The sequence below is a fragment of the Cetorhinus maximus genome, chromosome 36, assembly GCF_964194155.1.
Source record: "Cetorhinus maximus chromosome 36, sCetMax3.hap1.1, whole genome shotgun sequence".
Lineage (NCBI taxonomy): Eukaryota > Metazoa > Chordata > Chondrichthyes > Lamniformes > Cetorhinidae > Cetorhinus > Cetorhinus maximus.
Window position 1 is genome coordinate 5,173,450 of NC_135914.1, and position 26,766 is coordinate 5,200,215.

Genomic DNA, 26,766 nt, shown 5'->3' on the forward strand with positions numbered 1-26,766 from the left:
GCCTGTCCTGATGGCCTACCCTCCGGCCTGGCCTGTCCTGATGGCCTACCCTCCGGACTTGCATCAGGCACATTGCCCCTCTGATGTGCTCTTCTCCCAGCCATTGTGAGCAGTCTTGCAAAGGCTGCCAGGCCTTCATTTAAACAGGCTGCCAGGTCGCCATTGGACCTGATGGTCTGTGCACGCCCGTCACCACCCGCCCACTCCCGCTATCCACGGGAGTGGTGAACTATGCTGGGTGGGCCTTAAATGGCCCGTGCCCGCTCCCTCACGGTCCACCCGACATGGGGAAAATTCTCCCCACTGTGTCATGTGATCTTTATCCCTGGGGTGCGGGGGAACCATGTGAAATCCAATCGTGCATTTTGTCTTTTAGTTGTTTTGCTAGCATTTCAAAATTTCTTGTCATTTTTGTAAACTATCCATGAGAATTTCAGGGGATAACATACTCGTTTAGTTTGGTGGCACTAACTCTTTCTTCATTTCACAACCACTGCCCTCACCCCCACCCCCACCCCCACCCACCGTCTTTCTAGATAATCTACCTATGTCATCGCAGAAGCCGAGGGCAGTTCGAACTGTTTGGCTCTCGAGGATCGTACTACCCAATGGCAGATCGGAATGATTACCCGCAGTACACAACTCATAGCAGGTTCATTGCACCTAATGGAAAGCAGAATCCCAACAGCCAGGTAGGATATTCAATGTGAAGGGAAAACTTCATGGTTTAATCCTTAAGCTAGGAGAGATCTGAACCTGAATACTCATAAAGACAGAGAGGACCTCTGGCTTAGCCAAAGTGGCACAGGAGCCCCGATTCCAGAAGTCCTGCCCCTGAACCCGGCACCCACCGTTTTTTTCCGTGGCAGGGGCTAATGGGGACACTTTGTGCTTTGCACATTGGTAGTTCACGAAGGCCGCCGAACATGTTAAAGTGCAGCTGCCTTCAACTAGATCCACTTCTCGCTAGTGGGATGTCCAAACACGACTTGTGGCCTTTACACTTTTCAGAAGGTCTGAAGCTGCCAGAGTTATTTGGAGAGGTAAGGTACTCTTTCGGAGAGGTCCAGGGACACCTTTGCAAGAGGTAAGGTGGCCTTGGAAGAGGTCAAGTGCCCTTTGGGATTGTTAAAAGTAGATATGAATGTGCGTAAAAGATGGATAAACTCATTGGAACTATCAGGCTGTCAACAGGAACTGTCAAGCTGTAAGGGCATTTAAATCGGGCCATTAATTTTTAAATGAGTTCGCTATTTCACTCTGTCTAAGTGAAGCCAGAGGGTTATCACTATAGGATTAGTGCTGCATGACTGATTGTACAACCTAGCATTATCACAGTTAGGTGCCTGTCAGTTCACAGTTTGATTGACAGCTCCAAGTGGTTAAGGAGGAGGCTTGTTCACCTCGTGGCCTGCGGGCCGGTTTCTGGCCTGTGAGCACTCTGAGCCTATCAGCAGTCAATGCGGACAGAAACAAGCCTGTGATTGGACGAGCAGCAAAAGATGGGAAGGTAAAGTTTTCAAGGTAAGTTTCAGGCCTCAGAGCAAGAGCAGGAGTGGGGGCCAAGGCCTGGAGTAAGAGCGAGTGTGGCGGGGGAGAGGGCAGGGCCCCGCATGGGAGTGAGATCAGGGGGGGCCAGAGCCTGGAGCGGGAATGAGAGTGAGGGGGAGGGGATGGGCAGGGCCCATAGTGAGAGCAGGACGGTCAACGTCCAGAGCAAAATCATGGGGGCCAGGGCCCGGAGTGAGAGCAGGAGGTACCAGAGTGAGTGTGTGAGAGGGGAGACTGTGAGTGAATGTGTGTGTGTGAGAGCAGACAGTGTGAATGAGTGTGTGTGTTTGTGTCTGAGAGAGAAGTGTGTGTGTGTGTGTGAGTGTGTGTGCGAGAGGGGAGAGTGTGAGTTTGTCTGTATGTGTGTGAGGAGAGAATGTGAGTGTGTGTGTGAGAGAGAGGGAACTATGGGGTGTGTGAGAGGGAGAGTGTGAGTAAGTATGTGTGTGTGTGTGGGAGAGTTGGGGAAAGTGTGAATGTGTGTGTGAGGGCAAACTGAGTGAGTAGGTGTGTGTGAGCAGGCAGAGTGTGTGTGGGGGGAGGGTGTGTTGAGTGTGTCTGTATGTGAGAGAGTGTGTGTGTGTGTGTCTGTGAAAAGGGAGAGTGTCAGTGAGTGTGTGTGGGAGAAGAGAGAGAGTTTATGTGTGTGTTGTCATTCACGCTCACCCCTCACACCAATGCACACTCACCCACTCTCACATGGGCAAGGGTGAGTGAGTGAGCACCCTGAAACTGGGAGTAAGCCCGACACACACTATCACTCTCTCATTGTTCCTTATTTATTACTTATTTCTTTAAATTATCAATTTATTGCTTTAGGGATGTGGGCTTCGCTGGCTGGGCCAGCATTTATTGCCCATCCCTAGTTGCCCTTGAGAAGGTAGCGGTGAGCTGCCTTCTTGAACCACTGCAGTCCATGTGGTGTAGGTACACCCAGAGTGCAGTTAGGAAGGGAGTTCCAGGATTTTTACCCAACAACAATGAAGGAACGGCTGATATATTTCCAAGTCAGGAAGGTGAGTGACTTGGAGGGGAACTTGCAGGTGGTGGTGTTTCCATCTATTTGCTGCCCTTGTCCTTCTAGATGGTAGTGGTCAGGGGTTTGGAAGGTGCTGTCGAAGGAGCCTTGGTGAATCCCTGCAGTGCATCTTGTAGATGGTACACACGCTGCTGCTATTGTGCGTCGGTGATGGAGGGAGTGAATGTTTGTGGATGTGGTGCCAATCAAGTGGGCTGCTTTGTCCTGGACGGTGTCCAGTTTCTTGAGTGTTGCAGGAGTTGCACTCATCCAGGCAAGTGGGGAGTATTCCATCACACTCCTGACTTGTGCCTTCTAGGTGGTGGACAGGTTTTGGGGAGTCAGGAGGTGATTTACTCGTTGCAGGATTCCTAGCCTCTGACCTCCTCTTGTAGCCACAGTATTTATATGGCTAGGCCAGTTCAGTTTCTGGTCAATGGTAACCCCCAGGATGTTGATAGTGGGAGATTCAGTGATGGTAATGCCATTGAACATCAAAGGGCGATGGTTGGATTCTCTCTTGTTGGAGATGTTCAATGCCTGACACTTGTGTGGCGTGAATGTTACTTGCCACTTGTCAGCCCAAGCCTGGATATTGTCCAGGTCTTGCTGCATTTGGACATGGGCTGCTTCAGTATCTCAGGAGTCACGAGTGGTGTTGAAGGTTGTGCAATCATCAGCGAACATCCCCACTTCTGACCTTATGATGGAAGGAAGGTCATTGATGAAGCAGCTGAAGATGGTTGGGCCTAGGACACTACCTTGAGGATCTCCTGCAGTGATGCCCTGGAGCTGAGATGACTGACCTCCAACACCACAACCATCTTCCATTGTGCTAGGTACCAGCGGAGAGTTTTTACCCAATTCCCAAAACTCCAGTTTTGCTAGGGCTCCTTGATGCCACACTTGGTCAAATGCTGCCTTGATGTCAAGGGCAATCACTCTCACCTCACCTCGGGAGTTCAGCTCTTTTGCCCATGTTTGAACCAAGGCTGTAATGAGATCAGGAACTGAGTGGCCCTGGCGAAATCCAAACTGGGCGTCAGTGAGCAGGTTATCGCTAAGCAAGTGCTGCTTGATAACACTGTTGATGGCCCCTTCCATTACTTTACTGATGATCAAGGGTAGACTGATGAGGTGGTCATTGGCCAGGTTGGGTTTGTCCTGCTTTTTGTGTACAGGACATACCTGGGCAATTTTCCACATAGCCGGGTAGATGCCAGTGTTGTAGCTGTACTGAACAGCTTGGCTAGGGGCACGGCATGTTCTGAAGCACAAGTCTTCATGTACTAGCGCTGAAATATTGTCAGAGTGCACGGCTTTTGCCATATCCAGTACCTTCAGCTGTTTCTTGATATCAGGTGGAGTGAATTGAATTGGCTGAAGACTGGAATCTGTGATGCTGGGAACCTCCGGAGGGGGCTGAGGTGGGCCATCCACTCGGAACTTCTGGCTGAAGATTGCAGCAAATGCTTCAGCCTTATATTTTGCCCTGATGTGCTGGGCTCCTCCATCTTGAGGATGGGGATGTTTGTGGAGCCTCCTCCTCCAATGAGTTGTTTAATTGTCCACCACCATTCACGACTGGATGTGGCAGGACTGCAGAGCTTAGATCTGATCCATTGGTTGTGGGATCACTTAGCTCTGAATATCACTTGCTGCTTTCGCTGTTTGGCACGCAAGTAGTCCTGTGTTGTAGCTTCACCAGGTTGACACCTCGTTTTTCGGTGCTGCTCCTAGCATGCCCTCTTGCACCCTTCATTGAACCAGGGTTGATTCCCTGGCTTGATGGTAATGGTAGAGTGGGGGATATGCCAGGCCATGAGGTTACAGATTGTGTTTGAGTACAATTCTGCTGCTGCTGATGGCCCACAGCACCTCATGGATGCCAGTCTTGAGCTGCTAGATCTGTTCGAAATCTAACCCATTTAGCATGGTGGTAATGTCACACAACATGATGGAGGGTATCCTCAATGTGGGACTTCGTCTCCACAATGACTGTGCGGCGGTCACTCCTACCGATACTGTCATGGACAGATGCATCTGTGGCAGGCAGGTTGGTGAGGATGAGGTCAATATGTTTTTCCCTCTTGCTGGTTCCCTCACCATCTACCGCAGACCCAGCCTAGCAGCTATGTCCTTTTGGACTCGGCCAGCTCGGTCAGTAGTGGTGCTACCAAGCCACTCTGGTGATGGACATTGAAGTCCCCTAACCAGAGTACATTCTGCACCCTTGCCACCCTCAGTGCTTCCTCCAAGTGGTGTTCAACATGGAGGAGCACTGATTCATCAGCTGAGGGAGGGCGGTACGTGGGAATCAGCAGGAGGTTTCCTTGCCCACGTTTGACCTGATGCCATGAGACTTCATGGGGTCCAGAGTGGATGTTGAGGACTCCCAGGGCAACTCTCTCCCGACTGTATATCATTGTGCTGCCACCTCTGCTGGGTCTATCCTGCCGGTGGGACAGGACAAACCCAGGGATGGTGATAGTGGTGTCTATGACATTATCTGTAAGGTATGATTCCGTGAGGATGACTATGTCAAAGTGTTGCTTGACTATTCTGTGAGACAGCTCTCTCAATTTTGGCATTAGCCCCCAGATGTTAGTAAGGAGGACTTTGCAGGGTCAACAGGGCTGAGATTGCTGTTGTCATTTCCGGTGCCTAGGTTGATGCCGGGTGATCTGTCCGATTTCATTCCTTTTTTGTGACTTTGTAGCGGTTTGTTACAACTGAGTGGCTTGCTAGGCCATTTCTGAGGGCTTTTAAGAGTTAACCAGATTATTGTGGGTCTGGAGTCACATGTAGGCCAGACCAGGTAAGGACAAAAGATTTTCTTCCCTAAAGGACATTGGGAAATTTTGAAATTCATGTTTAATGTTGCTCATCAGTCCCTTGAGTGAGAAAAAAATTGGAATGTGGCCTCCCACGCAAACAGGTTAGACAAGCCTGTTATATACAGTCTTTGATGTGCGGCTATGAATGCAGGTGCTTTTTTAAGAAAGGGATTAAGCACTTGAATGAAATGTTTGTCTTTATTAGGGATTACGAACTTGAAGGAATGTAAATGTGGTGAATGAGTTTTTATGAGTGAGTTATTTTTAAATGGCAAAGTCATCAATAGTCAGGGCAGGATTTTCAGGTCGTCGGGCAGACGCAGTGGGCGGGTCCAGGAATGGGCCCCTAACTGTGATTTCATGCTAACTGGCCAATTAACGGCCAGCCAGCATACAACACGCGCTGAGAAGCTCTGTGCTGCCAGGGTTGGGGGCAGGAGGAGGGTGAGCATTGAAGTGAGCGTGGGCAGGGGGGAGCGCACAATGGAAGCTCCTTGAAGGCAGAGAGCTGCCCCGCCGTTGGACGAGGCTTCCTGAAAAATGCAAAGGCCGCCTAGCTGATTTGCCCACCTGCCAACCATAAGGTTGGATGGGCAGTAAAAAATCGCTGTTTATTAATACTTTAATGGCCTTAATAGGCACCTTAACTGTCGGTGGGCGTGCTGCCGACTCTAGTGTGTACCCACCGACCGAAATATTACCCGAGTGCACGATGATGTTGGGACACTTGCCTGACATCGTTATGCGCTATTTTGCGCCCGATCGGTTCGGGCGTGCACCTGCCTGCAGGACGTAAAATTGTGCCCATAGAGTTTTACTTTGTTTAATGTCAGCTTGATTCGTGAGGTCTGCCTTTGGTGGATACTGGGTAAATTGGCATGGAGGGCATATGGACAAAGGGTGGTGGGTGGGGGGGCATGGGTTGTCATGAATTGGCACTAAGTTGGCATAGGGGCTATAAAGGGCATTGGGATGGGTAGAAGAGCAAAGGTTGGCTTCGAGGGTATATGGGGACATGGGGGTATGGGTAGAGGGACTAGGTTGGCATGGAGGGTATGGGGGCCCATGGAGGGTGGGTGGGGGGGGCATGAGATGTCATGGGTTGGTACGGATGGGGCATGGGAAGTCTGTGTGGGGGTTGTGAGGGGTGAGGGTTGGAGGTCTGTTTTATTGTTTTAACAGCCGTGAGGAAGTCCCGGAGCACGGAGGTGGGCCTGCCACACAGCCTGCCTCTGCACCCAGCAGCCCCTATGGCTGCCAGCAAACTCCTTCCAGATACTGCAGGCCTGACTCCTATTAACACCTGCATCCCACCCGCCCTTCCACCACCGCCTGAACGAAAATCCGACTGTCCGGGGAACTTTCCTCCAAGTCAGGTTTGTGGAGCTGGCAATTTTCCCGAATTTGTACTCCTGACTCAGGAGCAACTTCAGGCCCTTGAAGTGGGAAAGTATTGATGGGACATTCTTGATTTTGATAAAAATTCTGTGATGGGTGGAGGAAGCTGGACAGTTAGCAAAGAATATGTTTGGCAACAGAGGTAGATGTGACTTAATGTAACATATTCCTAAACTAATTTGAAAATTCTTGAAAAAGGGTACAGTTGAAATTTTGTTCTGTCGCAGTGGGCATGTCGGGGAAGTTGGCTGAGTTTGCTCCGCTTTCCTAACCCACAGTTGCTATGCCCAATGAAAGCTCTGCTAGTGGTGTTCCAATATGCCATCTTTCTGGTCTATGAGTCAGCTATTCGGTGTATAAACTCACAACCATTGTGGGAGCAACTTGTGGAATGTTTAATGGGACACTCCCTGGAGGAGGAGAGAGTAGGGTGTAGCTCTGTGACGGAGGGGCACACACTGATAACCTGTGCTGTGAATCACTGTAAAAGTATGTTCAATGAGTCTTTCATATGCAGGCATTCTGAGGTTAGCTTGATAAATTCAGGAGCGGCTACCACACTATCACCAAGAGAATTAAAGGGGAAACACAACTAAATATCTGTGCTCTGAAATCCATAAACTGACTGGGCTCTCAGGGGAGAATTTGTTGCATTGAGATTTCTTGTGGAGATAAGTACGCCCCAGTAATAGTGTCTCAGGGAGATAATTATATGCTGAAATATCTGTACCATGATGAATGTGTCTCTGGGAGATAACTGCATGGACTGTGCTTCGGGGAGATGCCAATGTGTAATGAACTTTTCTCTTGTGGATCTGGCCTAAGACTGGTTAGGGGCAATGGAAATAGGAAACGGTGGTAAAAGGAATATTCAGATGAGCAGGATAAAACAAAATACCAAATTTAAAAACAAATTCTGGGGATATGGATGCTGCTGGCAAAGTCGGCATTTATTGCCCATGCCTAATTGTCCAAGAGAAGGTGGTGTTGAGCCACAATGTTGGAAATCTTGACATAAAAACAGACGGTAATGGAAATATACAACCGTTGGTCAGCATGCAAAATGAAGCATTGGGGAGAATTTTCTCCCCGTCGGTGGGGTTGAGCGGGAGCGGGTGCGCAGCCGATCGCCGCTCTCAATTGGCTGGGCGCTGTCATTTTACATGGGCGGGCCAATTAAGGCCGGCCCAGCGTGACGCGTGGCCGGAAGCGCTGAGCGCTCCCTGTGCGGGCGGGGGATGCAGTAGGCTGAGTTGGGGAGGGCGCTCTTTCGCGCATGCATGTGAAAGAGCGCTGAAATCTCCCTGAGGCACAGAGCTGCCTCAGGGAGATTAGTTTAAGTTCTGAAAATTTTAATAAAGAAAGAAAAAATTTTAAGACATGTCCCCTCATGTGACAGTGTCACATGAGCTGGGACATGTCTATTAAAATTTTTAATAAAAACTTTAAAGACCTTCATGAAACCTCACCCCGCCCATGGATGAGGTTTCACGATAAATGCGAAGGCCGCCTGGGCTCTTCGCCTGCCCGGCAACCTTACAGTTGGACGGGCAGCTTAGTTTATTGTTTAATTGATATTTAAATGGCCTTAATAGGCCTTTGACAGTTTGACGGACGCGCAGCCGCTAAACTGAAAATCTGAATGACATGCGGTGACGTTGGGACGCACCCCCGACATCACCACGCGTTATTTTACATGTCGGCGAGTGGGCCCCGCCCCCCCACCGAGCCGAAGATTCTGGCCATAGGAATATAGGAGCAGAAGTAGGCCATTCGCTCATCAAGCCTGCTCACCATTCAAATAGATCGTGGCTGATCATCTACCTCTACACCATTTTTCCCTACTATCCCTTGATGTCATTAGTATCCAGCAATCTATTGATTTCTCACTTGGAACATGCTCAATGATTGAGCTTCCACTGCCCTCTTGGGTAGAGAATTCCAAAGATTCATCGCCTTCTGAAGAAATTTTTCCTCATCTCAGTCAACTGCCCCTTATTCTGAGACTGTGTCCCCCGGTTCTCGACTCACCATCCCAAGGATTAGTCTGGTGAACCTTTGTTGCACTCCCTCTATGGCAAGTATGTCCTTCCTTATATAAGGAGCCAAAAACTATACACAATACTCCAAGTGCAGTCTCACCCAGGCTCTATACAATTTCAGCAAGACATCTTTACTCCTGCGCTCAATTCCCCTTCCTAATTTGCCTTCCTAATTGCCTGCTGCATCTGCATGCTAACATTTAGTGACTCATGAACAAGGATTCCCAAGGTCCCTTTGGACATCAACACTTCTCAACCTCTCACCATTTAAGAAATACTTTTGTCCTTCTACCAAAGTCGATAGCTTCACAGTTGATTGCATTATATTCCATCTGCCATGTTCTTGCCCACTCACTTAGCCTGTCCAAATCCCTTGAAGCCTACTTGCATCCTCCTCATAACTTAACATTCCCACCTAGTTTTGCGTCATCAGCAAATTTGGAAATATTACATTTAGTCTCCACGTCCAAATCATTTATACAGAATTGTGGACAGCTGTGGCCCCAGTACTGATCCTTGCAGTACCTCACTAGTAACATCCTGGCACCCTGAGAATGACCCATTTATTCCGGCCCTCTGTTTTCTGTCTGTTAACCAATTCTCAATCCAACTGATATATGACCCCCAATCGCATGTGCTCTAATTTTGTTTACTAACCCCCCTGTGTGGGGCCTTATCAAAAGCTTCTGAAAATCCAAATACACCACATCCCCTTGTTCTCCCTTATCTATGCTACAAGTAACATCCTCAAAAAACTCCACCAGGTTTGTCAAACATGGTTTCCCTTTCATAAATCCATGTTGGCTCTGCCCAATCATATCATTATATTCTAATAGTCCAGTTATCACATCCTTTATAATAGATTCTAACATTTTCCCGACTACTGACGTCAAACTAACAGGTCTACAGTTCCCTGTTTACTCTCTTCCTCCCTTCTTAAATGGTGAGGTTACATTTACTACTTTCCAGTCCGCAGGAACCTTTCCAGAATCTATAGGATTTTGAAAGATAACCACCAATACATCCACTATCTCTATAGCCACCTCATTCAACACTCTAGGATGTAGCTCATCTGGTCCAGGGATTAATCAACCTTCAGTCCAATTAAGTTTGAGTATTACCTCTTTATTAATACTAATTTCTTTCAGTTCCTCATTTTCACAAGTCCCTTGGTTCCCTCGTATTTCTGGGAGATTTTCTGTATCTTCCTCTATTAAGATAGGCACAAAGTCATTGTTTGGTTTCCCTATTCTTCATTATAAATTCTCCTGTCTCTGCCTGTAATAGACCCACATTTATCCTTGCTAATCTTTTCCTTTTCACATACCTAAAGAAGCCTTTACAGTCTACCTTTATGTTTCTTGCTAGCTGGCATTCATATTCTCTTTTCCCCTTATCGGTTTATTGGTCCTCCTTTATTGGATTCTAAATTGCTCCCAATCCTCAGGCTTACCACTTTTTTTGGCAACCTTATAAGCCAATTCCTTTGATTTAAAGCAATCTTTAACTTATTCTGTTAGCCGTGGTTGACTCACCTTTCCTGATGGGTTTTTATATCTGAGGAATGTATATTTGTTGTAGACCATGTAATACTCCTTTAAATACTAGACATTACCTATCTACAGTCAAATTTTTAGTGTATTTTCCCAATCCACCACAGCCAACTTGTCCCTCATGTCTTCAGAATTTCCTTTGTTCAGATTTAAGACCCTGGTTTCAGAATGAACTGTATCACTTTCAAAGTTAATGTAAAATTCTATCATATTGTGGTCACTATTTCCTAAAGGCTCCTTTACAGCAAGGTTGTTAATTAGGCTTTTCTCATTAGCTAATACTGAATCTAAAATAGCCCGATCCCTAGTTGGTTCTTCAACGTACTGCTCCAGAAACCGTACACACTCCAGGAATTCATCCTCCACAGCATTAGTGCTAATTCCGTTCACCCAGTCTACAGGCAAGTTGAAATTACCATTATTACTCTATTACCCATGTTACATGCAGTCTAATTTCCTGATTTATACCATGCTCAATATTATCACTAGAGCTTGGTGGCCTGTAAACAACTCCCAACAATGTCTGCTGTCCCTTGTTGCTTCTTAGCTCCACCCAAATTGATTCTACGATTTGATCCTTCAATCTAAGATCCTCTCTCACTAGGTTTTGTTGCAGGTGGGATCTTTCAGCAGAAGGATCAACAGAAAACCTGAATGTGAATTGCATTTCCGACATTTTCTTTTTCAGACCCCAAGTGACTTTAATTTTACTTCTATAATCTGTTAAAAGAGCAGTCAGACTGTGTGTAATCTTGAAAGGTGGAATGGCCCATACTTTAATGCAAAGCTCGTGATCCAGTTTGTAAAATGGGATTGTGTCTCATGCTTATGTGTGGGTTGTAGAGGATGTTTCATACTTGTCTGTATGGCTGGGTTTGACTTGCAACTCTTCAGAGATTCACACTTGTATATTGTCCAATGACAAGTTCCCACCTGGATGGTGATTTGGTGTCAGCTTAAAATTAATTGTAAATAGCTAGACCAATACTTATGGACAGGCAGAGGCAGCCTCCAGTTTCTATTACATAGCCACACTGATTGAGGGACACTCCTGGTCAGAACATGAGGAGCCCCACAGTCTAAGAATTTTGCTTAGTGCACGCGTTTGAATACTCGTTTTCTCTCTATATAAAGGAAACTATTTTCACTAAATGCTTTTATTCTTGTGTAGCCTCCTGAAGGTATTGACTCTTGTTGGGTTGTAGGCACCTGGAGTGCCACCAGCACCCAGCATCTTGCCAAGCAACAATTCTTCAGTATGCACCCAATGAGTGAATGTGGATAGGTAAAGTAACCTATTCAGTAACTTGGAGATATTCACAGCCAATTTCAACCCTGACCTCATCTGATGTCCAAATCTACAAAATTTCCAGAAGGATTTACTGGATAGTGATCAGCAGCCTTGAATGACTTCCCCATCTCCCCAGGCCAAAGACACTGAGGGCAATTGCAGCAATTTTGTTGGTGCCTTGGCTGAGTTCAGTTAATTTAACACAGGCCAGGGACTGGAATTTAAGATTCATGAATCAATAGCAGTGCCTCAAGTCACAGGGAGAAAAACTCTCGTTTGTGTTTTTTTATTTTTAAAAATTATCTTTCTTCTGGCCTACTCTCTAAATTAATTGGAACTGTCATTCTGTGTTTGTCACCACTGCTGTGGAGAACATTAGGCAGGGGGTCATTCTGCAGGAGGACAGCAGTTCAAAATCTCTTTCCAATGTGAAGATAGAAAGATCTCTGTGTTCATGCTTTCTGTAGCCAGTAAATGCTGCTTTGGTTTCTCAGGCTGCTTCTGTTTGTAGAACAGGTTCCTCCTCTGGGAGCCAGCTCTTGACTCTGTATTGTTTGTGCTACACTCCTTTTCTGTTTACAGTCACAAGCTTTGATGAGCTCACCTGGGCATTTTAGCACCTGGATTTTGAGATTGTTCCATTTGTTTGTTTACACTGTTTGATCAGGACGTAACTGTACTTGTTGTGTGTCTGTGTTCTACCACTGGGGCCTGGCCAGACCTGAATCCTTAGTACTAGATTGAGTTTCAGGCCGTTCACCTGTCAGTTATTAGAGTGCAGAATTGAAGAGGGCAGGAGATTTCCCCTCTGTATGCTTCCTCTCATCCCATGCATTGGAAGTACACCCATGGCTAAGTTCTCCTTTTCTTAGGCAGTCCCTTGGAATCAAGGATGACTTGTTTCCACTCTGGTTCAACGGATTCTGATATGGCTGAAGTCCAATGTGTGATCTGCAGACTCTGTCACATGTGGAACAGGTGGTGTTTGAAGGGCTGGATAGATGGGTTGTTTGGAGGTTTTTGCTCCGATGACTCGACTTTGCCCCTGCAAGTTCCTGACTAAGTCTCTCGATGTGTTTGGTGCCTTCCCGGATGAGCCTTCTTTATTTTGATTGGTCACAAGTTAGGGACTCCCTACAATCAGCAGGGACGTTACAGCTCTTTAGGGATGCTTTGAGGACATCTCAAAAGCATTTCTGCTGTTCTCCTGGGAGTCTCTGCAACCAAGTTCTAAGAAAAGCAGTTGTCTCAGGGATCTGATGTCAGGCATACAAACTATATATCTCGCCCAGCGGAGCAGGCTTTGAGTGATTAGCGCTTCAATGCTGGGCATGTTGGCTTGGGAGAGGACATTGCTGTTGGACTGCCTTTCTTGCCACTGAATTAGGAGGATCTTGTGAAGGCACCACTGGTGGCACTTCGCCAGTGCTTTGAAGTGCCTGTTGTAAACTGTCCAAGTCTCCGAAGCACTTAGGAAGCCGAAGATCTCTGATGCCTGGTAAACCATGAACATCGTCTCGGGTTTGAGGTCCTGGTCTCAGATACTCTTTCCTTCAGTTGGCCAAAGTCTGAGCTGGTACATTGGGGGCAATGATGAATTTTGTTGTTTATGTCTGCCTTTATTGAGAGGAGGCTCTCAACTTATGGAAGAGCTTCTACATTATCTAGGATCTCGCTACTGATCTTAATCAATGGGAGGGGGTGTTTTGCTGTTGGAGTTGGTTGGAAGAGGACCTTAGTTTTCCCTGTGTTTAGTGAAAGGCCCATTTTCTTATATGTTTCAGAGAACGAGTCAACAAAGACCTGGAGCTCAGCTTCTGAGTGAGCGCACATACAAGCGTAATCTGCTTGATGAAGCTCTGTGACTGAGGTTGGAGTGGTTTTGGTTTTGGATTAAAGGCAGCATAGGTTGAACAGTTTCCTGTCTGTTCAGTAGATTATCTCCAAGCCTGTAGGTAATTTGCTGGAGGTGAGGTGCAGTATTGCAGTGAGGATAATGCAGAAGAGAGTTGCCGCAATGACACAGCCTTGTTTGACCTCAGTCTTCATTGAGATAGGATTTGTGGTGGTTCTGCTGGTGAGGATTACAGTTTACATGACATCATGGAGTAGGGTGGACGATGGTGACAAATTTCTGAGGGCAGCCAAATTTGAGGAGGATGCTCCATAAGCCTTTGTGGTTGACAGAGGTAGAAAAAAACCATATACAGTGGTTGGTGATGAACCTTGCACTTTTCTCGAATTTGCCATGCAGTGAAGATCATATCTGTGGTGTCTTTTGATGGGCAAAAACCGCTCTGCGACTCTAGAAGGAGTTCCTCGGGCCAATGGGAGGAGGATGAAGAGGATCCTTGCAATGATCTTCCCTGTGGCAGACTCTGTGGTTACCATAATCGGACTTGTCTCCCTTCTTGAATATAGTCACAAATAGTCACTGTGATTGTGGCTGAGTGAATTGCACTTAAATGTACATTCTGGTAAACTATTGAATCACACAGTCCAAGGAAGTCCCAGTTTTGATCCCCCACTATACTGATCTCAAAGGTTGACCCATTGCAACTAGCCTGTAGTTCCTGGGATAAGGTGGGTTCTGATGTGATGCCCTCTACTTTATAATACCCAAGAATAAGGCTCAGACAGGAGAAATGGTCACATGGGTAGAATAGAGCAGCTGCCACATTTGGAACCATTATCCAGTAACAGGCAGGAAGGAAAAGTGGCAAATAAAGCATTGAGTATTGGTGTTGTAGACTCCAATAGTACCTATTAAACCTGCTGTGTCACTGAGTAGGAACTATTACTGATATTGATGGAGGTCAGGAAACACAGGTGATGGGTTTGTGTGACTTAGTGTGAGTTAGCAATCAGGAGTTTTGATGTGTGTGGCAGATGAGAGGCCAGTCAGGAGAGTATTAGGATAGTCTCCAACTTCTATTTCTTTTCCAAAGTCTTGTCACCCCCCCAATCTGTGTCCGCCTTCCCCACAATTCTATGCTTGAATTTGTTGATTCAGGTCTTCACCACTGCCACAGCACTGACATGGCCCTAATTAGTCACAAATGATGTCTTCTATGACTGTGAACGTGCTATGTTTCCTCTTCTAATTTGCCTCAACCTGTGAAGCCTTTGATATGGTCAACCAAGCCATCAATCTCTATTGTCCACTTCCCTTGGCTCCATTCTCACCTCTCCAATCATTGCCAGAACATTTCCAGCAAAGGCTTTCTCTCCTGCTCCTCACACAGTTAGCTCTATAGTTTCACGAGAGAATATCCTTACTCAGCCCCTACCTCATCCTCATCTACATGCTGCCCCATGGCAAATTCAGCTGCTGACATGGTTTCGGTTTCCACTTGCATAGTGTTAACACCCAGCTCAACTTGTGTTGTCAAGACTGTTTGTATTAGCCATAATTTGATCCAGTTAAATTTTGCAAAGATCAAAGCTAGATTCTGCAACCTTGCCACAGATTCCTACCCTCTCTCTAGCCACAGTTTGGAGTTGAACCAGACTGTTTGCAAACTTGGTGTCCTATTCGACTCCAATGTTAATTTCTAACCCCATATTCTGTGCAATACAAAGACTTCCAACTCTATAACATTACCTACCTCAGTTCATCACTGCTGAAATTCCTTCCTATCTTGTCAAACTCTATCCTCCCATCCTTCTAGTTCCCTCCCCCCACACACCTCTGTCCTTTTAATTCTGACATCCTATGTATCACCCTCTATGGTTATCGCAGCAATGGCATCTGCATCTTCAACTGTTTAGACCAGAGACTATCTCTAACCAGATTCCCCCTCTAAAGCCTTATGCCCCGTTTATGATCTTCTTTAAAACCCACCTCTTGGATCAAGCTTTTAGTCACTCCCCTCCTAATATCTCCTTTTTGGCTCAGTGTCCAATTTTGCCTGATTACATCTCTGAAGTATTTTCAAACATTTTTCTCAGCTAAAGCTTCTATATAAATGCAAGTTGTTGTGCACACTGGATAGGTGATTGAGGCAATGACTTCAGTATACTTGAAAAGGTGAGCTGTTGCTGGAAGCTTTGATTACCACAACAGTCATTTTGCAGTATGGTGGGACTGGGGAATATCCATGATCTAGAGATCAAATGTTAACAAAAACATAAAATGCTGGAAATACTCAGCAGCTCCACTGAATGGCAGTGCCACTGGGTGCCTTTGGTACTACACCCAGCCAAGGCTTAGTGTTGTGCTAGATCCCAGGCCACAGCTGAGTTAAAATTGGGGGAATGGGGGTTGTCGTGGGGTGAGGGTCACAGGGGAAGGGGGTTGGCATCAAGAGCTCTCAGCAGGTCCTCTTTCCCAATGCCAGGCTCCTCAATCAGGCACTGAGTGCCTTTGAAAGATGGTACCCAAGCAACCCAGATAGCATTTGCTCGTCTTGCTCGCCCACCCTCCCCTGGGTTAATACCAGTGGCAGCAGAATGAGGCCCTTAAGTGAGCATTAATTGCCCACTTAAGGGCCTCAATTGGCAGCGGGATGGGAAGGCCATCCGTAGGCCCTCCCACCATGCACTAAATCAGTATGGAGGTGGGTAGGTGGCAGGGTCCCCAAGTGCCAGTCTTCTGTCTAATTAAATGTCCCCCGCACCAAACTCACCAAGGGGGAGGGCACAAGATTCTGCCCATTAACTCTGTTTCTCTCTCCACAGAAGCTGCCTGATCTGCTGAGTATTTCCAGCATTTCCTGTCCCAGCACCTGCAGTACTTTGCTTTTTTTATTCGCATCAAATTGTTAATATGATTTTATTTTTCTCTGAGTTGTACTTTGCTGTGTGTAACAATTGTTATCCCTGAGAATTTCCAATGTTCAGGCTTTTAAGTAAAGCTGTGTATAGCCATGAGATTTGAGATTCAGGCTAACCCATTTCAACTGAGTTGGACAGTAAGCAGCTCTCTGTGCACCTGTGGCTGAAACTCTATCCTGTTACTACACCCTCTCTGATAGTGATCTGCCTGGAATGTACTGTCTGGGTTCCAGCATTATCTCAAGATCATCTGATTGACACAGAAGTCGCTTCATTCCAGTACATAGAGGTTAAATAATACTTAGTTGTGAATAATAATTTCAAGAGAATATATCGAGCATTTTGTGTGATTACTGACAGGAGTCTTCTGACTTAAGCAGACTTCACTGTATAGATGGGCTGGCCACTGTGGGGGAGAGTGGAATGCTGGAGGACACGGAGCCAATCAGAAAAGCATCGGAATAGTCTGATTTTGGAGGTTAAAAAGATATGGATGACAGTTTGGACAAAAGATGGACTGAGGCAGAGTTGGAGGTAGATGGTTCCTCGATACATTCTCTTGAAATTATTATCGTTCTTTTGCAGTAACAAGGACCTGGGATCGGCAGCTTACTTCAGTGTCGAATAGGATGTAAACAGTGGTCAGGAAGGGGGTTGCAATTGGTGATCAGGGTATGAAATTTGCAGCAGAGTCAGGTGAAGATGATAGCTTTGGTCTTCACCTGACTCAGACTCTTGTCTTTTTTCACATACATGTGCATTCCAGCAGCATCCAGTGGACTGTGATCAACAAAAGGATCCCTTACTTATTTTCTCAGCTATTCAGTGGCTCCTTGTTGGATGGTAGAATGTGTTGAAATTGGGTGAAGACAGATGGTAGGGATGTTGCCTTAAGAGAGGGGCCTCTCCCCCATCCACATCATGTAGAGCGGTGGTGATGCAGCCTGGCTTGTATCTGCACAAGCCTTTAAATGTAGTGAGCAGCTTCGTAAGATCTGCTTGCTGTTCTATACCAAGGTGGGAGAACAAGGAGTCTAAGTTAGCTAGTCTTTCTGTGTTGGTTAGCCAGGTAGTAGCAAGTTCAATGTGGGCCTCACCCACGTCTCCCTCCAATTCATCCCCACTGCTACCCTCCTGCTCCAGATCGGTGGCAATGGGACAGACCGCTACTTGTTTGTCCTTTTCTTGGCTGTGATATCACTTAATCCTTTTGCCATGACAAAGTCTTTGCTTTTTTCCCTGATCTGGGGTCTCAATTAGACAGTTCACTTTCCCAAGTTGCTTTGCTACTCTGTTTGGGCCACTGAAACGGGCCTGTAAGGGTTCACCTGGTATTGGTAGGAGCACTAACACGTAGTCTCCTGGCTGAAAGGTTCAGGTCTTGGCATGTCTGTTGGCTCGTTTTCTCATAGCTGTCTGGGAGATTTTCAAGTGCTCTCGGGCCACCTTGCAGGCTCCCATGAACCGCTCCCAGAACACAGCTATGTAATCGGCTTCCAGCCCCCCGCCCGCCCCCGCTGAGCACCCCCGCCAAGGGCAAAATCCAACCCTATGTGTTTCAATCAAGCCACCTCTTACTCTTCTAAACTGCAGTGGATACAAGCTTGGCCTGTTCATCCTCTCCTCAAAAGACAACCTGCCCATTCCAGGTATTAGTCTAGTAAACCTTCTCTGAACTGCTTCCAACGCATTTACATTTTCCTTAAATAAGGAAACCAATACTGTACACAGTATTCCAGATGTGGTCTCACCAACGCCCTGTATAACTGAAGCATAACCTCCTTACTTTTATATTCAATTCCCCTCACAATAAATGATAACATTCTATTAGCTTTCCTAATTACATGCTGTACCTGCATTCTAGCCTTTTGTGATTCATGCACTAGGACACCCAGATCCCTCTGCATCTGAGCTCTGAAATATCTCACCATTTAGATAATATGCTTCTTTTTCATTTTTCCTGCCAAAATGGACAATTTCTTATTTTCCCACACTATACCCCATTTGCCAGATCTTTGCCCACTCACTTAACCTATCTATATCTCTTTGTAGCCTCCTTGTGTCCTTTTCACATCTAACTATCCTACCTATCTTTGTATCATCAGCAAATTTAGCAACCATGCCTTCTGTCCCTTCATCCAAGTAATTTATATAAATTATAAAATGTTGGAGCCCCAGCACTGATTGCTGTGGCACACCACTCATTACATCTTGCCAACCTGAAAAAGACCCATTTATGCCTACTCTCTGCTTCCTGTTAGCTAGCCAATCTTCTATCCATGCCAGTATGTTACCCCCTACACCATGAGCTTTTATTTTTCACAATAACCTTTGATGTGGCACCTTATCAAATGCCTTCTGGAAGTCTAAAAACAGTACATCCACTGGTTCGTCTTTATCCAAGCGTACGTTACCTCTTCAAAGAACTCCAATAAATTGGTTAAATGTGATTTCCCTTTCACAAAACCATGTTGACTCTGCCTGGTTACCCTGAATTTTTCCAAGTGCCTTGCTATAACGTGTTTAATAATTGCTTGTATCATTTTCCCTATGACAGATGTTAAGCTAACTGGTCTGTAGTTTCCTGCTTTGTGTTTCCCTTTTTGAATAAAGGAGTTACATCTGCTATTTTTCAATCTTATGGAACCTACCCTGAATCTAGGGAGTTTTGGAAAATTAAAACCAACACATCAACTATCACCTTCGCCATTTCTTTTAAGACCCTAGGATGAAGTCCATCAGGACCCGGGGATTGGTCAGCCAACAGCTCCAACAATTTTCTCAGTACCGCTTCCCTGGTGATTGTAATTTCCCTTAGTTCCTCTCTCCCTTCCATTTCCTGAGTTATAGCTATTTCTGGGATGTTACTTGTACTTTCTATCATGAAGACCGATGCAAAAACCCGGTTCAATTCATCTGTCATCTCCTTATTTTCCATTATTAATTCATTTTCTATAGGACCAATGCTCACTTTGTTAACTCTTTTTAAAATATTTATAGAAATTCTTACTATCTGTCTTTATATTTCTACCTAGCTTTCTCTCGTACTCTAATTTTTCATTCCTTATCAATCTTTTGGTCATTCTTTATTGTTTTTTATATTCTGTCCAATCTTCTGACCTGTCACCTATCTATGTGCAATTATATGCTTTTTCTTTAAGTTTGATGCTATCGTTAATTATTTTTAGTTAACCAAGGATGATGGGGCCTCCCCTTGCAATTTTTCTTTCTCATTGGAATGTATCTGTTCTGTGTATTCTGAAATATCCCCTTAAATGTTCACCACTGCATCTCTATTGACCTGTCCCTCAACCTAATTGACCAGTTCACTTTAGCTAGCTGTGCTTTCATGCCCTCATAATTGCTTTTATCTAAGTTTAAAATACTAGTCTCTCCCCCAAACTGAATGTAAAATGCAATCATTTTATGACCGCTGCTTCGTAGGGGCACCTTCACTATGAGGTCATTAATTAATCCTATCTCGTTGCACTATACTAGGTCTAGTATAGCCTGCTCTCTGGTTGGTGGCAGAACATGCTGTTCTAAGAAACTATCCCAACAACATTCTATAAATTCCTCATCAAGGCTACCATTGCCCATCTGAATTTCCCAGTCTATATGCAGATTAAAATCCCCCAGGATTATCGCCATACCTTCCAGACAAGCTCCCATTCCCTGACCTACTGTATGGTTACTGTTAGGGGGCCTGTACACCACACCCACAAGTGACTTCTTGCCTTCGTCATTTCTCATCTCTACCCAAACTGTGTCTAGATTCAAACTGAAAAGTGGCTACTTTTCTATCTGTTGAGTTGTACCCAATAAAAAAAAACAGGGATGGGAAAAAGTAATTGGGAATAAAATTGCTGGAAAATGCTACAGGTCAGAGTTGGAGTGATATTGTTAATTGAAAAGGCCTTGGATATTAAAAACTGTGGGGATGAAACTCTCTACTCTGTTCAAACAATATCCCTGAGCATTCAAGGGCCCTGCTACACTGGTGAAAACTTTCCATTTTCCCAAAATTATCCTTACAGTATCTCTGGAGGTACTAAGGGCCAGATTTTCGTGGGGTCGGGAAGATGTGGAAGTCCCACCCCATTCCTGACAAATCCAAATGTTGCCAGCAAGGGGGAGGGAGTGGCCATGATTCACATGGGCGGGAAACCTGAATTCAGCAAGGCCATTTAAACTTAGTGCTTACTGCTGAAACCCCATTTTGGCTGTTGCAAGGGCTTTAGCCCGCAGTGTGGGGGCCAAGAATTCATGGAGTAGGCATAAATGCTCTTGAAGTGCAGATAAGGTCTGCAAAACTGTCATGATTTGAAGTTTTTTTTAAATACCCCTGCTCTTTAAACTTAGGAAAAAAGGCTGCAGCTGTCACTGAAAGTTAAAAAAAATCTTCTGGACTGCTTTGATTGACAGGCCATCTGCTGCAGTTATAAAAAGTAGAATCTGGTCATGCTGTTTCAATAGAGTTCTTTGTTGGCATTTCCCCAAGGTTTATTATTATGTCATTATAAATGTTTGGCTGAGTTTCACAAACTACAATGATCTCAGCAGGGAGTTCAGTTTGATTGACAGTTTTAAAAGGCTATTAAAGGATTAGCTGTCTGTTATGTGGGGTCTGAATAGAAATTTGTTTTTGTAAGGAATTAACCACTTGAAGAGATTTTAAAGCTTTAAATGGGTTTTATGAAAGGGAGTTTTTTTGACTATCAAGTATGTATGAGTGAGAGCTGTATTAGAATGTTGGAAGTTTTATTTCATCTCCACATGGTTCCTAAGATCTGTCCATGGTGGACAGTGGATGAGTGTGCTCCAATGGCTGCATATACTCTGCTTCCAGGGTCGGTGGGTCCAATGTTATCCAGCCCCCCCCACCCAGAGTGAAAATTACACGTAACAGGGCACTTTACTGAGGTGGGTCCAGCCAGTTGGGAAATTTTCCAACTCTAGCTACCCACCTTGGTTTTGAAAAGGCCTGAGTTTCAATCTTGGCTGATTGGTCGCCATCTCATCTGAATTGGAAGGTTGTGAATTTGAGCCCCAGTCCAAGCCTTGAGCACAATCTAGGCTAACACTGCAGTGCAGTACTCTTTCAGATTAAATGGTAAACTGAGCTCTTTCTCAGATCTCTCAGGTCGACATACAAAATCCCATGACACCATTTGATGATGATCATGGGAGTTCTCCTGTAGTCCTGTCCAAAAAAATTACATCCAGCAGCTCCTTTTTTATATTTAAATTATCTAATCGATTTGTTCAGAGACCCGGGGTAATATTGAAAAAGGTAATATACCTCCTAATTTACATATTTAAGAAGCCTAATGCCTACTTTAGCTATCAACCTAGGATGGCCACACAAATTCAGGGCAGGCCATCTCATTGCTAAATTGATGTTTGCACACATTTTATGTCTAAAAAATGGGTGCAATGCATACTAATTTCTACCTCATGGTTTTTGAGGTGGGGTGCGGGCTCAGGACCCAATCCCAAACAGCTTCGCTCCTTGGCCTTCGAGAGGTGGTGTGAGAGTTCAGAATAGCGGCATCATAATACAAAGGCACACTGATCAGATCAGTGTCAGTTTGTAGGCCCAAACGCTTCAATTTTTTTTAAACTGAAGAACCTTCTGGGACAACAGATTCTGTTGTAAAAGTGCTGATGCTGCTCCTGTTACTCCTTTCAAATATATATATTTTTTTAAATAGAAAACATTCCTTTTTTCCATGTCAAAGATCAGATTGTGATCAGATTTTACCAGATTGTGCATGAAATGGGGGAACCGGTGAAATTCAGTGCTACTTCAAGGCACATCCCACTAATTGGAGACAGGAGTTGGGATACTTAATGACCTCTCGTGGAAAATCTCTTCTGAAGTGAGAGGGGATGCTGTGGAAAAGAAGTCTCCCTCTGGCCTGCAAATCAGTCTAAAGGATCAAAGTGCTTCTCCATGGAAACTGCTAATTATACTTCAACTGGCCTTGCAGCTTGTTGCTCGGTTACCAGGCTAAAACCTGATCCCACTGGGTTGCTCTAGATAAATAGGAGGATCCAGCGGAGGCTTGTTATAAATGAGTGAAGCTTAATCTTCATGTTGTATGTCACACTAATCTCCAATTTTAATTTTTCTCACGCTGAAAGCTGCCCCTCACTCTTCCAGTATCCCTATCATGTATTTATTAAATGCAGTTGCTCCCAGGTTGCCATACCAATTTTTAAAAAAATAACACTGGATTGAACACGGTCCACTTTGTGTGTGAAAGTGAAAATGGTCAGTTTTGTATTCGGACTTGCTGCAAGTAGGGAACAGCTCATTTCTCCGCACTCGTGGCTGTCTCACAACTTCAATTACGATTGGCAAGTGTGTTCCCTTCAGGTGAGTGTAGCAAAGAAAGAGAGAAATAAACCTAAAAAATAGGTTATGTTGAGGTTAGTAATCTCATCCAGGGAAGCAACTGGGAATTTACCATGCTTTCCATATTGGAAAGGTGGGAAAAATGAGTCCGGTGTTCTTCTAGATGCTCCTCTTGAAATCTGAAAAATGCATGTTTGTTTGGAGGCTGAGGACAAGATTATCTTTAGCTATGATGCCTCTGGAAGCTGAATATCCCACCAAAACTATTTATTGAGGCTCATCAAGAATGGAGTCTTGGGTGAAGGAACAGAGGAAATGGACCCAAAATTAGTTGGGTGGGTGGGTGGGGGGACGGGGTTAAAGGAGTTTTGGTGTAATTTTCTACTCTATTTAGATTGCCTGCAGAAAAAGGTTAATGTTGAAAATGAGGTTTGTTGTGCACTAATAATTTGTGATTTGTTTTGTTACTTTTTTAGGTGTCTGGAAATGGCATAAACATGTACTCGTATACCAATCATGCTGTAGAGTCGGACAACTTGTGAACAAATCAGACGGGAGATTTCATGTGGAAAGCTGCCTCCAATTCATACTGACAGTGGGGCGGTTATGAAACTTAATTTTAAATCTATTCTGTCATTTTAAAATATTTTCAAGTAAATGTTTTTTCAGGGAAAATGTTGGATCTCTTCCACTGCCAATATTGACTGCAAGAGCCACGAAATAAATGAGGGGACATATGGTGAACTTTACTGCACAATTATAACTAAATGTCCAATATGTTTTTAGGGTATAGGTCTATTTTATGAGTTTGGGTGGGATATGATGGAAAGGCCATTAGCATTGCACACAATATGGTCAAATGAGAAGTGGAAGGGCAATTTACTTCGATCGGCAAGAATATTCAAAGTCTTGAACTGCATTGTTCAGGAATTAGTATGGGGGAGGAGAAAGAGTGATCCTGTGGGCTGTGGTGTTGTACAGTTCCCTTACTGGTAGGACCATTTATTTTCCAATCATATAATCATTGTTGAAATTCTACATTTTTACTGGTTTAATGAAGTTTAATTTGAGAAAACCATATGCACAAATTGACCATGAGCATACTGTTTTCAGGATGAGGTAGATTCTGAAGGTTTGGATTGGTGACACAGGATGAAAGGCAGCAGCAGTTGCCAAACTGACTACAACTTTTCTACTGAGTCTGAAGTTGTGATCTTGCATCAATTACTTACCTGTATGGTACTAATAGATTAATGCTAATATGCTGTTCATTATTGTCAGTTTAACTAATTCTACTGCACAGGGCAATTTTCAGAAATTAGCATTGGTGTGGATTAAAATCTAGGTGTACAATTACCATCCCTTAGAAACCTCTCATGGTTTCAAAAGAAGCTGTTGTGGCTGCAGCATAACCTAAAATTCCATCTATGCACTCTTTGTGCTGCTGGAATGAAAGGTACAGCATTCAAAAACCTTTCAAGTCTCTTGAATTTTGATTTGGAGTTAACTGCTGATTTAGCATCAACCCCACATGCAAAGTTCATGAGCAGATTATTTTTCCTGTTACCCAAATGTACAGGGAAGAATGATTCTTTACATATCTACATTCTGCTTATCTTATGAGTTATTTACAACATACCAAACTATATGTAAATATACAAACAAATATTTACAGTCTAATTTTCATATATAGTAATTTCCATGACATGGAGGAGAATCCCTCTGTCCCATTGGGCGGAATTTTCCAGCCCCGCCCACTGCCGGGATTGGCACATCAAGCCGAAAGTCAATGGACTTTTGGTTGGGCCACCAAATCTCCCATGGCGGGTTCCTGCCACGGCAGGGTTGGAAAATCCCGGCCCTTGTCTCTGCCCCTTCATCATTTGTGAGACTCCTTCAGCCTCCGTTTGAACAAAGCTGTGTCTGAAAATGCTACTGGGTGGGATGCTATCTGGTAATCTTTCCTCCTTTGTCTCCACCAACAGTACCCAATAAATGGTTTATTTGGAGGCATGCAAACAAATCTAAAGCAATTAGCTTAGAAAAATTAACCTCTCCACTGACTGCTTTCTCTCGCTCTTTCTCTCTCCTTATGCTCTCATTGCATGTCCTCTGTGTCCTTTAATTCCAAGTTGGACACTTTCTGTGTACTTTTCCTTACTCACACCCCTTCAATACTGAGTCACGGTTGCTGTGGATACAGCTTTGCTAACAAAGTTTACACTCTCAATTTTGCTGTTGCAATTACTCACAACTATTGCATGGTGTAAGCTTTCTTCAAGGAAACTGGGGTGAGGAGGTGTGAGATAGAGCACCAAACCCAAATATTGAATGCCAGGTGCCAAATTTTGAGTATTTGTGTAAATTTTCTTATTCAGCTGAAGCTTTATTGCTGCCTCAAGGATGAGTCATTGAGCTCTGGATTGACTGAAGTTTTCTCCACAGAGCCTTCTGTGGTCTGTAAAACCAGCCGCATGATGGAACTTTCACCGTTTGATAGGGAATTGTAGTTTCATATATGAGTATGCGCATGTATAAGATGCCTGTTCTTCAATTTTTAAACATAGCTTTTAAATCTTCAGTCACTTTTTCTGTCTGAGCTGTATATATGTGAGAGGTTAGGGTTCTACATGAGGATGTGAGGGTGTTTTCTGGTATAGTGGCCTTCATGCTCTGAGGGACCAGAAGATTTCTGGGTTTACTCAATGACCCGAGACCAATCTCTCTGCTGGAAATATGTGCTGCAAGGGCAAATCTGACCAAGAATGAGTACTTAAGTAAATGTGGCTCTCTATTAAGCTTCACAGATTTGTTTTCCAATGCATTGATCAACATTTGATTCAGCTGGAGAGCAGTTCTAGAGGTAGCTGAGGATTAAATAATTGTTCTAGATTGTGGAAGCTCCCTGGCTATGCCAGAGGAAAAATTGATTACTTTTTGCATCTTCTGCCAACTGGTTGACTCAGGAGTTGCAGAAGTATGTTCTCTAATGTCTTGGTCATTATATATCCCTCAACCAAAGTCACTAAATTATCTCCTGTTATTTTCAGCAACATTCACAAAATCTTCAATCAGAAGGGATATTGATTTTTAGACTCCTAAAGCTTCTAGCTTAAGGCCCTGGAAGCTATGTAATGTATTTGGGTGTAGTAATGCAAGGCAGATTTATCTAAACCAGGTTGTGAAGCTGCTGGTTAAGAACAAAGCTTGATCTGGGAGACTTAAGATGTTGTCACTGAGCCCTTTCATAAAGGGACAGTGTTAACAATGTGACTGCAGGGCTGGAATATAAACTGCAATTAAGTTCTTGTTTGACATCTTTGCTTTATTGTAATCATGAAACCATTGTGCTGCAATCTGAAACCTATTTATTATACTTCCTTTGCGTGTGTGTGTGATATATATATATAAAAAACACTGTTGCTCTCACCCTCTACTTTAAATAACTTGATTCATTTCTAATTATATTTATAACAGGTTGAATAAAACTCCACTCCTATTTGAAGATTGCAGCATATATATAAACAAATGCATGTTATTTTTTTGTATTAAAATTTTTCTAACAGTAATATTGGTCCTAACTATCACACTACTTTTTAAGATTTTTGGAAAATTGTCAAATTGATAATGCAGAGAAGATTGCGAAATGTCAGTAGGATCTGTATCTGAAAATAAAGGGAAAAATTATTTTTAAGTGACATTTTTTTGTCTGGTTGCTAATCGGTCCCACAGCCGCTTTTCTGTACTGCACTACAATTGTTTAGGGCTTATTTCCCTGGCTCTCCTCAGTTATGGTTCTGAAATGTCCCTGTTCTGCTCTCATTTGACAGAAAAAATAAAAAGGTAGAAAGAACTTTTCAAAACCTCAAAATATCCCAAAGCTTTAAACAGCCATTGAAGTATTTTTCAAGCATGGTCATTGTTGTAATGCAGGGAAAT

At 44.3% G+C, this 26,766-nt stretch overlaps 1 long non-coding RNA gene across 1 annotated transcript; it reads left to right on the plus strand.

Moving 5' to 3' along the window:
* Window positions 1-542: 542 nt before the first annotated feature.
* Window positions 543-26,525, plus strand: LOC144672174 (uncharacterized). The gene is made up of 2 exons (XR_013574072.1): window positions 543-692; window positions 23,304-26,525. It is a non-coding gene; the product is annotated as an uncharacterized LOC144672174 (long non-coding RNA).
* Window positions 26,526-26,766: the final 241 nt, after the last annotated feature.